At 36.0% G+C, this 15,026-nt stretch overlaps 1 long non-coding RNA gene across 1 annotated transcript in view; it reads left to right on the top strand.

Moving 5' to 3' along the window:
- Positions 1–3,915: 3,915 nt before the first annotated feature.
- LOC115832301 overlaps positions 3,916–15,026 on the top strand; it is a 48,292-nt gene continuing 37,181 nt past the window's right edge. Inside the window, exon 1 of the long non-coding RNA XR_004027709.1 lies at positions 3,916–4,055. This is a non-coding gene — a long non-coding RNA (uncharacterized LOC115832301). The remainder of the gene's footprint in view (positions 4,056–15,026) is intronic.

Raw genomic sequence — 15,026 nt, 5'->3', positions numbered from 1 at the left:
CAGGAAAATATTCATTATTTTCAAGTGTATACCCAACACTCACCAAATAAGGATATCCTGATTCATAAAACAAATCTTAACAACATAAAAGAATTGATATCATACAAAATATGTTCCCTGATTGCTGTGGTTTTCCCACCCAAACTCATGCTGGAACTTGATTCTCAGTGTGGTGTTGCTGGGAGTTGAGGCCTAGGGGGAGGTGTTTGAGTCTCAGAGGTGATCCTTTATGAGTAGATTCATGCCCTCCCATGGGAGTGAAATTTTGCTCTCCCAGGATTGGATTAGTTCCTAGAGAGTGAACTGTTAGAAAAGCAAGATGGACTTCCTACACTCTCTCTTCCTCCCTTGCCATGTGATCTCTTTTCCCATGCCGGTTTTTGACCCAACATGTGGCCCTATGCTCTCGAGCTTCCCAGCCTGTAGAATCCTGTGCTAAATAAATGCATATAGAAAATAAACTACCCAGTCTCAGGTATTCTGTTATAGACACACTAAACAGACTAACACACTGACCATAACTGAATTAAACTATAAATAAATAATAGAAAGATAGGTAAATTTCCAAAGTCTTGGAAATTAAACAATACATTTTCAAATAGTCCATGGGTCAAAGAGAAGATCCTAAGAGAAATTGGAAAATATTTTCAAGAGAAATAAAATGAAAATACAACATATCAAAATTTGAGAGATGCTGTGGGAGCAGTGTTTAGTGGAAAATGTATAGGATTAAATGTTTATTTTAGAAAGAATAAAAATAATAGTCATTTTGGAAGAGAGTTTGTCAGTTTCTTGTCAAGTTACACAGACACTCTATTGCCCAGAAATTCCACCCCACCCAAAAGAAACAAAACACGTGCATACAAAGACTGAACGCAAATGTATATAGCAGCTGTATTAATAATAGTCAAACCTGGAAACATTTATATGGTTCATTCAACAATATAAAACAATATACGCATTCAACTGGTGAATGTATAATCTAATTATGCTATATCCACACAATTAACTCGTACTCAGCAACAAAGGCAGTGAACTATTAATATTTGAAACAACGTGGATGAATCTCAAGAGCATTATGCTAAATGAAAGAAGCCAGACACAAAAATGAGATCATACATATCCTTGTCTACTTCCTAAAATCAAAGGACATTATTCAATACTTATTTAATCATGAAGAATTATGCTATCTGATGCCTTTGTGTTGAAAATCTTTACCAGATTGAGAAGGTTTTCTTCTGCTTCAAGTATGTTGAGAATATTTATTATAAGTGTTTAATTATATTAAATTGTCTTTTTTCCATTGAGAAAATCATTATTACTAATAGATTTTAAATATTAAATTCACTTACCTGGGATGAACCCCACTTGGTTATATTATATCCCCAAATCCAAATCCCTTTGCTATCTCCAAATCAAAATCTCTTTAATATTCCTCATTACAGTAAGGCAGTGTTTCCAAAATTCATTGCTTCACAGAACATTTAACTTTTCTGTTAGGACATTTTTCAGACTTTGTGTTCCACAGAACTATTTATAAATCACTGACATAAAGAAGTTAATTAAAACCTGAAGTATATATCTAGCAATCATTAATTTCTTTCATCTTTACCCATGTATTCACCAATGACTTCTGATATTTTGAAATGAAAGACACAAGAATTGCAGTTACTCTTACACTTACAAATAATCACTTTAAAGCGTAATTTCAAAGAACAGGCTACATATTCAAGTGGGAACAACTTGTGAATAAATCTTAAGATATTATTTGCCACATATTGATATAATAGTTGTAGAAAATGTTTTACTCTGTGGATGGTAGACTCACTGGAAAGCTCTTGCAACTATATATTGATTCCTTAATGCAGTCATTTCCTTGAAATATATTCACTTAGCTTGATCTGGCTCTTTACAGTAAGAATTTAATCACAGTTTTTCCCTGGTTAACCACTCTGCAGTCCTTTAAAATTTCAAGAAGTTCTGGTTATCATCTGAAATTAAATAAGGTAACCATTGACCTTGGAAGTTATATAAACTTTTTTAAATTGGAGATTGTTTTTTTCTGTAGTCAGAGTTACTATTTTCCCAGGGATGCTAAATAACATTAATCTATGAAGATAGGTGCCTTTTCCCTGTGCACCTTCACACACACACACACACACACACACACACATGCCAATAGATACTTGAATTAGATACTTTCATTTGGAGAGATGGGGATTCTTGAACACCTTGGCTCAAGAAATCCATTTGCCTCAACCTCCCAAAGTGCTCAGATTATAGGAGTGAACCACTGTGCCTGGCCAAAAAATATTTTTTAAGTAGTGACTTAGGTATCAAATATAAAATGAAAAGTATTTTATAAACTGGACTAGAACATTTAGTAAACTTCCTTTTTTTATTTTTATTTTTTTTTGAGACGGTCTCGTTCTGTGACCTGGGCTGGAATACAGTGGGAAGATCATAGCTCAGTGCAGCTTTGAAGTCCTGGGCTCAAGCAATGCTCTCGCCTCAGCTCCCAAGTAGCTGGGCTTACAGGCATGTGTCAGCATGCCTGGCTTTTTTTTTTTTTTAAGAGATGGGGTCTCGCTTTGTTGCCCAGGCTGATCTCAAACTCCTGGCTTCAAGTGATCTTCCCAGTGTACCCTCCCAAAATGCCGGGATTACAGGCATGTGGCACCATGCCCAACCTAGTAAACTTATGTTTAAGGTAGCTTGGTTTAAATGTTGAAGTTCTATAGACAGGAGAGACTTGACACTCTGCATTTGTCTGGGACTATTCAAACGTAAAAGTTAGACCTTTATCTTATGATGTGAAGGAAGGACTAGAACAAAGGTAATAATCATAGAAAGACCCAAACCAAGAAAGAATGTTCACTTATGATGATGTTAAGGGAGATCACCCAGACAGCTTCTCCAGCCTGGCTGCTGGGGTAGATTCTGGAGGGGAGAGAGGAGGAGAAAGATGCCTGGGTTTTATCTTTGGTGAGTGAAGAATATTGTACTTTACTTACCATAATCTTTTTACTGAAGGGAGAGAAGAAAGGTAAAATACAGGTGGGCTTTCTCCAGTTTGAAAGCAAGAAAAAGAAGACGATGGAAGTGACGAATCTTCCTTTCTGTTAGGAAGAAAGGGGAAGGCTTGGGAATAGGAGAGAGTAAGATACTAGAAATTCTTCCTTTGGAGCTCAGTACTATTTTAATACTCTCCACGTCACCCCCACATTTTTTGGCACATAACTTACTTCAAACAAAGTAAAGTAAGCACTGAACTGTAAATCTATGAATGTGGACCTCAGTTTTCTTCATACGTAAAGTGAGAAGTTTGGGCTAGTCTCTGAGATGTCTTCTATCCACATGTACCTGGAATGACCCAAGCTGCAGACACTGTTCGACACACCTCGTCACTACTGGAGTGGATGGCCAGGTGAATATTCTCGCTTGCTCATCCTGCTTGCAACAGCTGGGGCTGAAACAGCTTGTGGCAAATCTCAGGCTACAGAAGGCCTGGTCAAGGACTTACTCGCTGAGCGCTGCTTCCTCTCCCTCTTGCTCAGCTTGGTAACAGTATCAAGGGCATAGAAACTGCAAGTTCCCCCAGGATCAGCAAATGCATTTTGTTCTTTAGGCTTCTCCTCCTGGTGCTCTGCTGCCCTTTCTTCTCAGAAGCCCCACTCATGCTCATACTGGGGCATTTAGCAGCTCCTTTCAGTCACTTTTGTGACCAAGGGCTGATGCCCATGCACAGCCTGCTGGCTATTGACTAAAGGTTGGTGGTGGCCACCTCATGCCTGCAAACCACCAGGTTTGAGTATCTTGGGAGAAAGCTCTGGGACAATACCCTCCTTGATGTCAGAGTGTATGGGGTCTTGTTGAAGATTTGCCAGGCAGCCAAGAGAAAGTGTTCCACACATAGAATCCTAGAGAAAACAAAACCTAACAAAACAGAAATGACTCTTGATGAACCTCTTGCTCTGGACTGGTGCCCTGGAAATGAATGAAACTGTTTTAAAGATTACCAAGAAGATATAAAATATCAAATGCGGCATTAATATGTGAGTATTATATTTTATTTTATTCTTAATTGTGGCATAACACATGTAAAATTTATCATCTTAGCGCTGTTTAAGTGCACAGTTCAGTAGTGGTAAGTGTATTCACATTGTTGTACAATCAATCTCCAGAACTCTTTTCATCTTGAAAAACTGAAACTCTGTGCCCGTTAAACAACAATTCCTATTCTTCCCTTTCCTGGAGTCCTGGCAACCTCCCTACTACTTTTGTTTTTAATAAATGTGACTACTCTACTTATCTCATATAAATAAAATAACACAGTATTTGTGTTTTTATGACAGGTTTATTTCACATAGATAATTTCTTCAAAGTCCATCCATGATGTAGCATATGTCACAATTTCCTTCCTTTATAAGGTTAAGTAAAATTTCCTTGTATGTATATACCACATTTGTTTATCCATTCACCTGTTTCTAGACACATGAGGTGCTTTCACCTTTTTGCTATTGTGAATAATTATGTTATGATAAAGGGTATACAAATATCTCTTTAGGATCCTGCTTTCCATTTTTGGGGGTATACATCCAGGCATGGAATTGCTAGATCATACAGTAATTCTATTTTTAATTTTCTGAGGGGTCACCAAAATATAAGTGCTATTGTCTGAATATGTGTGTCTCCACAAAATTCATATGTTGAAATCTTAACCCCCAAGATGATGGTATTAGGAGGTGGAGGCTTTGGGAGGTGATTAAGTCACATGGGTGTAGCCCTCACGAATGAGATTAGTCCCCTTATAATAAAGAACCCAAAGAATTCTCTTGATTTGGTGATTGACATCATTTCCTCCATGGAAGTGAATATAAAACGAGACACTGTAGAGGACCCTGAGATAATATATGGGTAATGATGAGACCCTTGCAGGTGGTACAGAAGCCTCTGGTTTGCCAGGGCAGATTCATATATAGGATCAAAAGGATGACCCTAGTTGCTTAACAGGGAATAGGGTTGCATGAGAATGCAACAATTTATTATAATTTATAATTATATTAATTTATAATTTATAACATAATGTTAAAATATCTTTAATTGTACACTAAAGTCATTCATATGAATATTTCTACAAACAAATCTTTCAAATGTAAAACCAGGAAAGAAGCTGATATTCAAACTGTCAGTTCTACTTCCTTGTCCAGCAAAGATGATATCAAGCAGAGTATATTGGAAATAACCTCATAAAAACTCAGGCACTAGTATACCATAGACCTAATCCTAATGTCAACAAATAAACCAGCTGCTTGATAGAAGCCTAACAAACAAGTTCCTACATAGCAGACTTTCCTTTCCTTACCAGGATGATGAGGAGGAAAAGAGATATCATTAGCTCTAAGATGGATACTTTAGAAGGAACAGTTCTTTCAATGATTCTAGAAATCTTATCTGGCTTAACGTATTGTCTGACATTCACAGAGAACCTGTAACTATTTTGCATACATTTCTTCTGAACCTATGTCTTGTTTCTGCCTGCCACACAAATCCAGAGTACCTATGATTTAGATTACTATATTATTTTCCGAGTTGCCATAATATATTCAAACAGATCAAGAATGTGAGATGTGCTCTAACTAGGCTCGGAATAAAATCTTTCTAGTTCTTTATTAATCCCATTTCCTTGAAAAGCAAACAAAACCCTGCCCTGAGGTATAATACAAAACACTTGCTTTGTTATTACTATGGCTCTCCTATTTCTTCAAGAGTGCTGTTGCCAAAAATGATTCTTCTGATTTTGGTGGTTGTACTCTATATCATCATTTAGAGCTCACAGCTATGAGAAAGCAATTGAGATGACACTTGTTTTACTAATTGAGATGACACTTGTTTTACTAAAGTCAATATTTATTAGTTAACCTGTTGTTTACCTGTGCTTCAGTCCTACGTTTATAGACATGGGAATTCGATCCGTGTCTAGCCTATCTCTGAGCTCTGTAGGCAGAAGCAGAGATGATTTCTAGAAAAATAATCCAGATAATAAAGGATTTGCTTCAACCTTTGTACAGTATTTTCTCAAGACTAAATCCCATTAACAATTACGTCTACAAATGGATACCACATTTGTTTCTAACCACAATTTCAATGACTTCTACATAATCTTAACGATAATAACATGGGATAGGATGTTTGTGGCTCCTGATGGAAATCATCACAGATTTTGATAATCCCATGCATATTGTTTTACAAGGTCCTGGAGAAAATATTAAGGCCATGAGAACAGCGTCTATGAAATGAATGCAGTGGAGCTAGTACCAAGGCTAGGGTCTAGGAAAAGTTGACTTATCCCAAATTTGCTGATTGTGCCATTCAGTTGACTCTACCCTTGCTCTTGGCTTGCTCCTTGGTCATATGTTCCTGGACTGAAGGCTTCAACATGCCTTTAGGAAAGAACTGCCAACATTTCTAGTAGGATATCCAGTACTAGGATCCAGGGCAAAATGCAGGCCACTGAAGAAGCTCATAGCTTCTAACAAAGCTCAATTATGTATTTGTTGACCAGAGAAAGCCTCAAGGTGAAAGACAGAATGTTGACTTAATTTCTTAAATGAGAAAACTAATGGAAATAGATTCAATCATATATATTTCTACTTACCATAGAAAATATATGATGATAGAACTACAATTTTCAGATGAGATTGAGAAACCAGCTGCCTTCAGCATCTTCTGTGACTGATTTACTCTAAACTAGGAATGAGATCTGCAAACCAACAGGTTCTACTCAACCACCCTTTACTTCCTGCTTTCTTGTGGAACCATGCAAGCTTAGGGAGACCTGTTAGGCTTGGGCTTGTGAACTACAGTTCTCCAACAGCAAATGTGTCATGCATTCCCTGGGCAGAAGGGTCCATGATCCCAGGCTGTGGTATCAAACTGTCTCCAACAGCGACCAAAGAGTGTGTGGGATATCTGAGAAGGACACTAAGCAAGCTAACAGCTGGACTGGGAGAAAAAGATAACTTTCCATGGCATGTTCAAAAATTATGTGGCACCCTCAGAACCTGCAAATAAACACTTATAGATATATGTGGATATAAGATGGCTACAAACATCTACACACACTGAAAATAAAATCTGCATCCATAATCAACAGAACTCTAGACTGGGTTCATATTCTTAAACATAAAATGCAACTTTTGAAGAAATTCCTAAAGTTTTATTCCTCCCTCCCAAAGAAAATCTTCACAACATTGTAATCTCTTCATAGATTTTGAAACACTTCTATGAACAAAAATTATAATTTTATTTTTAGTCAAAATATTGTCCTGGATAAGTACCACAGTCCTTTAAGATGTATTATCAGTACAATTTTCCAAATGGCTAATTTCTAACAATAAAGTCCAATTTCCCCTCCACAGCTAAGTGTCATGTTTTCTCATCTACTGAAAGTCAAGTGGCTCCTCTGGCTTGCAGATTGCACGACAATGTTTAGGTGAGGTGTCTGGCTGTACTTGCATATGCTTCCTCTAATGTAGTCTTATCATTATCAAAGTAGTGATTTTGAATTTTGAAATTGTGGCCTGTTTTTACACAACATAATTCACGTAACTCCATGTAGATATTGAGATTTATATAGTATGATGTATTTATCTAAGCCAAGCCCATGTAGGAATAGCATAGGAAACAATATGTCATACTTGCATGCCTGAGTTGCTGGTCCTAGGTTTGGTGAAGTTGACACTGTGGGTTAAGAATTTTCAGAACATTTTCCAGGGAGCACAGCAAGTTTTGGTATTTGGGTTGATAAAGTTTAAAAGATGCTTTCAAGGACTTCTGCATTGAGACAACACAATCAAAAGGCAAAAGTCTGTAGCTTCTAGCTTTTACCTGTTTCAACCCTGAACAATGTTCAGCCTGGACTCTAGTAAGCATAACCATTTGAAATTTTGGAGTAGAGTGAAAAGGTCATACCTCGGGACCTCAAAATGCCGAAAAAAATACATGAGTCATTTGCACATAGCATTTGCTCAAATGTTGCACAGAGATTGATCAGAGAATATTTGGAAACCATCTATGAACATTTGTAGCCATTGACTTTCGTTCAGATGAGTTCTAAATTTAGTAAGAAACAGAGACTAGATTCTTTTGATATTATTGAAATATTCAGTAACCACTACTCTTTTGAATGTTAATAGCATTAAATTTGTATTTGTATTTTGCCAAGGCACGCTCCATTACCTTACCCATGTTGATATAACTTTGCTTCTCGTAATATATACAAATGACCCTTAAATCTGTAGTAACAATGGTCCAAGAATGTAAATAACTGAGTATATGTGAATGAACACATGAATGGATGGACAGATAGATGAAGTAAAAATAAAAATAAATACATGCAGAAACAAATGAATGAATAAAGCCAGCAGAAAGTTAGTACCTGGGGAGGGGTGTATTCAACTTATGATAGGGAAGTCAGAGAGAGGGTCTCTGACAAGATAACATGAGTAAAGTAAGATCTGACCAAAGGAGCTGAGAATGTAAGCCTTGTGCATTCTTTGAAGAAGAATGTTTCAGATAGAGGAAAGAGAATAAAGATCTAGAGGCAGAAACACATCTGACATGATTGAAGAACAAAGAGGCCAGTGTGGTGAGAGCAGAATGAATGAAGGGGAGAGATGTAGGATATGGGTTATAATTCCAGGGGAGCCAGATTATATGGGCCTTTAGAGGCCTCTATAAATATCTTGGCATTTATACCCAATAAATACAAATGTTTACTTAAAAATTTTAATAGGAAATGAAATTTAAGTTCAACTTTTCTGCATCACTCATAATTTGTCAGGTATTATTTTTCTAGTAGTGGATGAGTGTTGAACTATACTATTTCTCATCCTTTTTGTTGTCAATAGTCTTACTTATTGAGATGTGAGGCTTGTAGCTGTGGAATAAAAGAAAATTAACTGTAATTGTTACTGATTTAGTACCAAACACTAATATCCTCCATTAATATATTTCTTCAATGAGGATCTCTAAGCAATTTCTATGTGCTCAGTACTGTGCTAGGAAATAATTGCAAACTCCAGGAGGATTGGGACATGACTGCTTCAAACTGCTCCTTTTCAGGATTAGCAAAGCTCAATAGCACATGCTCAATAATATGTCCAGAATAAAGAAGTTACTAATAAATGAGGATACAACAGTGATGAGTATATAGTTGGTGTCTGATTTCACGGAACATACAAATGAAAGAGTGATTTTAAAATAAGTGACTATAGTACAGCTATGCACCAAACAACATTTTGGTGAAGAACAGACCACATATACGATGGTGGTTCCATAAGATTATTGTGGAGCCAAAAAATTTTTACCACCTAATGATATCTTTATCATCTTGATCTTTTGTAGGTCTAGGCTAAAACGTGTGCTTGTGTCTTAATTTTTAAGAAAAAGTTTTAAAGTAAAATAAATAAATTTGCAATAGAAAAAAGCTCATAGAATAATGATATAATGAAAGAAAATATTTTTGTACAGCTATACAGTGTGTTTGTGTTTTGAACTAAAAGTTATTACAAGAATCAAAAAGTTAAACAATTAAAAGCTTATAAAGTAAAAAATTACAGTTAAGGTTAATTTATTATTAAAAATATTTGTTTATAAATGTACTGTAGCCTGATTATATAGTGTTTACGAAGTCTCCAGTAGTGTTCAGCAGTGTCCTAGGCCTTCACATTCAATCACAACTCACTCACTCACCTAGAGCAACATTTAGTCCTGTATGCTTCAGTCACAGGAAGTACCTTACATAGGCATACCTTTTTGTTTTTTAAATCTTTTACATTCTATAATGTTTGCACAATGACAAAATCACCTAAGGAATACTTTTTCAGAACACATTCCCACTGTTAAGCGACTCATGACTATGATGAAGGAAGGATAGTTTCAGAGTGATGGTGATTAATCATTGCAGAATTCAGTAACAAAGTAACTACTGCCTAAAATATCAATACTAAGAAAAGGCATTGAAATACTGACCAGTGTTGTTGGAGAAAATTGGAAGAAAAAGACTAAGCATACAAAGTGCAGATATTTATTTTTTGTTTAGAATATGATTAGGCTGAATGGTGAAATGCACCTAACAAAATTAAGTCAACTTTATAAATGGTGCCAGGTTGTTTATTAGATTTGCTTGAAAATTTCTCAAAAAATTATCCAAGACTTTGGCAATTTACTACAAAGCCAATTCTATGAATATAATCACTAAAAAAAAAAAATCTATTGCCTCAGCATCTTCACTAAGAACAAGAGTGGGGACAAAACTCAAGAGTAATTTCAAAGCATGTTGATTTCTCCCATATTCTTCTTATGGATAATTCATTAAAGCCTTGCAAATGTCAATTCACAAATCAAAGACACATTTGTATCTTCAGGTTCCTACATGTAAAAAGAGAAACCATCCATGTTTATGTAAGAGATGTCATTTCAATTTATAATTACCTGTCAGCTTTCAGGAAAAATGAATATTCAAGAACACAGGAAGAATCACCATACAACAAAAAGGAAAACAATATTGATTGTTCTGGAAGTCATTAACTAAATTGTCTATTTACAAACCTTAGCATGACTCTAAAATTACCTAATGTTTTTCTTGTAGAAAATAAAAAAGAAATAGTATCTAACAAACAGCATCTTGATTATTAGAAGGGATTTTTATAGTTTCCAAAGCAGCAGTTGGCAAACCTTTTCTATAAAGGGTCAGACTAAATATTTCAAGCTGTGCACGCTAAACACTCTCTGTCACTGCTACTCAACTCTGCCGCTGTAGTTGAAAGCAGCCTTTGTGAACAAACGAGCATGGTTGATAAAACTATTTACAAAAGCAGGCAGCATACCAGATGTGGCTCAGGGGCTACAGTTTGCAGACCCCCGTTCTCGAAGATTTTCAGATTAGAGAAGCTCTGGGGGTGCTTAGTATTTATCTGACCACAACTAGATACATTCCAAAGTCATGAGAGCTATAGTATCTCAGGTGATATCAAGCCTGGAGAATAAATCCTATTTATGTAAGTCAACTGAAAAACCAAATGGAAAACTTTACCTGAACTTGCCTGCAGTTGATACATTCTGGGAGAAATGAAAAATACATTTTTTAATGACAAATTAACCCATAAAGAGATGTTTGAGCAAGAGGGATGTGTAAATCAAGTGTGTTCAATCTTTTTCAGCAGAACGGCCTGAAATTTACAAAAGCAGAAAATAGATTAAGCTAGATGTCAAGATGTCTGGATTCTATTATGGGCTTTGCTACTAAGAGCTCATATGACCTCTACACTTCAATTTCCGTAACTCTAAAAAAAAAAAAAAATATGTGAACTTGATGAACTTTGAAATTATTTCAGACTAGAAAAGTTGATGGTATTATGAATGAAATGAACGTTTTGATAATATTGCCAAAAGAAAGAAACCACGGCTGAGAGAGCCAATGGTGACTAAGAGGACAGGTGCCCCACCAGGCAGACCCGCTATGAGCATTCAACATCTGAGTTGCCAGGGACTTTTTAATGACGATGAAATCAAGATGATGGAATGCCTCGTAGAATACATGCCATAAGTTCCAGGCAGAGTCTGTTCAGCACCCAGATAACCAGTAGACAAATGTAGAATGTGGAAAAGGTAGAGAGCGACTAGCTGCCAATAAGCCAAAGCATTCATTGCTTGCAAAGTAGAAGCAAATGTTGCTCACATCAGAGCATATGAAGCAAGGCCTCCTATTTCAGTGTGTGTTGGTATCCATACATTTCTTTAAAGAAAAGGTCAATTTATACTTGGTTATATTTGATTATTAAAGGCTAAGATGCTGCATTTGACTATGAATCTGGAAAACCTTCAATCCAAGAACTTCTCAAGAAAGTTAATCTCAGATTCCTAGGAGCTCAGGTTTCAAAATTCATCAGAAAGTACTGGTGGAGGACTGCTTGGAGAATATGCTACCTCTTGATGACACTGGGTTCTCTAAAATCTATCCTTCCATTGAGTCAGATCGTCTGAGAAACAAACTTGTCCAATCTATCCCTCCTACCTGCTCACCATAGAATTGCTTTTACAGAATCAGAGTTTGCTGCAATGCTATAAACATACACTGATGATACTTACATACAGCATAGCCACATGTTCTGGGGTGCCTGGGACCCATAAACAATCCTAGTTTATGCCTGTGGTCCCAACATAATGACTGATGATAAATGCTTTTCCAAGAACCATTTTTCTCTTAATGAAGGCAACTTAAACAATTCAACCATTTTTTTAAAAAATCATGGGGAAAAGGAAACAAACAAACAATCACGATTTAGTGGACCCTCTTATTTTTCCTAAATCAAGTGGGAATAAAGAGAAGCATTCTCAACCAATGGATTTTCACCCTTCTAGAGCAGGTATGGCAAATATTGACACTGAAAAAGGAAAATTAATTAACATCTTTCTGCTTCTTGGTCACCAAGGAAAGTGGATCTTGACTTGAATCACAAGTGGCACAGTGTTTCTGTGATCAGGGTTCAGCAAATAGATGGCAGTTGTATGACCTGATACATGCCTGCTCTCTTGCCTCAGGTTGCCCTGGAGAAATGACCAAAGGGCCATAGGTCCCTTACTTTTTGAGGACGTTTCATTGCAAGCAGCCAAGCATCTAGCACCCAGAAAGATTAGATAAAAACAACTCACCAATTCTTTTCAAATATATCACTTCCCTTTAAAGTACAGTTATTTGTTCCTGGATTCAATTAGCTACACAATATTCTAGTTATAGCAGTTCACTATATTTTTAATATACCCAAATTTTAACTAATTTATGGGACACCAAAATCATCAAGTGGAGAGTACAAGATTTGTTTTGGAGGAACCAGACTCTAAAATATTATCATCTACATCCTTTTATTTTCTTTAGTTTACATTTATTATAGCTTGTTATTTTAAATTGTTGGAACAATGCAGTTTATAAATAAAGAATAGAAAAGTATGAATGAAATAGTGAGATGGCATGATATTTCCCAGGGCTCTTCAAATCATACTGAGACTTTCCAAGGGAAGAATGATCCTTGTTTATTCAACAATCAACAAATAGCAATGTGCACTACGTTAGGAAAGACAACACTATATCACTCCCTGAATATTCTATGTAGCTTTAGGGGGTCTTACTTATTTCCTTTCCTTCTCTAGTAGGAGAGCGCAGTTGCACACAGTGAGCATCTCTCCAATGTGCAACTCTTTTAGTGAACAGCTCATTTGCTCAAAAGATAGGCCTGGGGAAATATACGGCAATGGAAGATTTTGTTCTTCCCACTAATTTATTTAAAAATCCTTAGGATTGAGTGGAAAGACAGTTTTAATGGTCTTTTTACATCCTACAAGAAATATAATAATCACCAGCTAACCCAAGCATAACTTTTGAAGGAATCATAGCTAAAAAAGAAAATGGGAAGGTAGTGCTGTGGGTTAACTTGTGTCCTCAGTAAAGACAAACTGAAGTCCTTAAACCCAGTACCTATAAATGTGACCGTATTTAGAAATAGGGCCTTTACAAACATAAGGAGTTAAGATAATGTCATACTAGGTACAGTGAGCCCTATATCCAATGACTGACACCTTTATGGAAGGCCATGTGAAGACACAGAGACACAAAGACACAGAGGAAAGACGGCCACATAACAACCGAATTAGATATTAGGATGATAAAGCTACAGTTCAAAGAATAGCAAGAACTGCCAGTAATCACCAGAAGCTGGAAAAGACACAAAAGCAAGCTTAAACAGAGTCCTTAGAGGGAGCAGGAGCCTGCTGACACCTTTATTTCAGGTTTCTAGCCTCCAGAACTGTGAGAGAACACATTTCTGTCCTTTTAAGCTATACATTTAGCAGTACTTGGTTACAGCAGCCTTAGGAGACTACAGCAAGGGACAAACTCCCTTTGTTAGGATCCCCTTACCACTTCCTTTCCAACTTCTTAATCTCCAGGGTAATATGCATTTTAATGAGATTCTGTATTTTAAGTTAAAAGATGACAGTATAGTTTGCTAGTGAACAGTGTGAGCTTTGGAGAAAGGAAGATCTATCTGAATTTTAATCTGGCTTTACCATTTGTTAATGAAGCATCTTGGCCAAGTCACTTGATCTCTCTAATATTCAGTTTCATTATAATTAAAGTGGGAATAACTACAATGTCTACTTAAAAATGTGATCATATAAGTAAACAATGAGCATTGACCTTACACAGGGGATAAAAGGCACAGAAATCAAAGACATTAAAGTCATAAAAAAGAAGTTAAATTGTTTGCAGATGCCATGATATTACATATAGAAAACCCTAAAGACCACCAAAAAACTGTTGGAACTAAGAAAGGAATTCAATAACATTTCAGGATACAAAATAAACATATAAAAATCAGTTGTTTTCTATACACTAACAACAAACTATCTGAAATCTGTAAGATATTGAATAAAGAAATTGAAGAAGACATAAATAAATGAAAAACTATTCTGTGGATTGGATTGGAAGAATATTGTTAAAATGTTCATACTACCCAAAGAGGATATTATATGCTTAATGCAATCCTTATCAAAATTCCAGTGACATTTTTCACAGAAATAGAAAAAACAATCTAAATTTGGATAGAACCATTACATAGCCCAAATAACAAAAGCAATTCTTAAGACAGAACAAAAAAGCTGGAAGCATCACAGTCCCTGATTTTAAAATATATTACAAAGCTACTGTAATCAAAACATCACAGTACTGGCACAAACAGACACATACATTCATGGACAGGAATAGAGAGCCCAGAAATGAACCCATACATATATGATTAATTACACTTTGACAAGACTGCCAAGAATACACAATGGGGAAAAGATAGTCTCTTCAATAGAGGGTGATGGGAAAACTGGATATCCATGTGTAAAAGAATGAAATTGGACCCTTCTTATATACCATATTAAAAAATTAACTTGACATAGATTAAAGATTTAAATGTAAG

This window comes from Nomascus leucogenys, chromosome 3 (genome assembly GCF_006542625.1).
Source record: "Nomascus leucogenys isolate Asia chromosome 3, Asia_NLE_v1, whole genome shotgun sequence".
NCBI classification, from domain to species: Eukaryota; Metazoa; Chordata; class Mammalia; order Primates; family Hylobatidae; genus Nomascus; species Nomascus leucogenys.
This window is presented reverse-complemented; position numbering and strand designations above follow the sequence as displayed.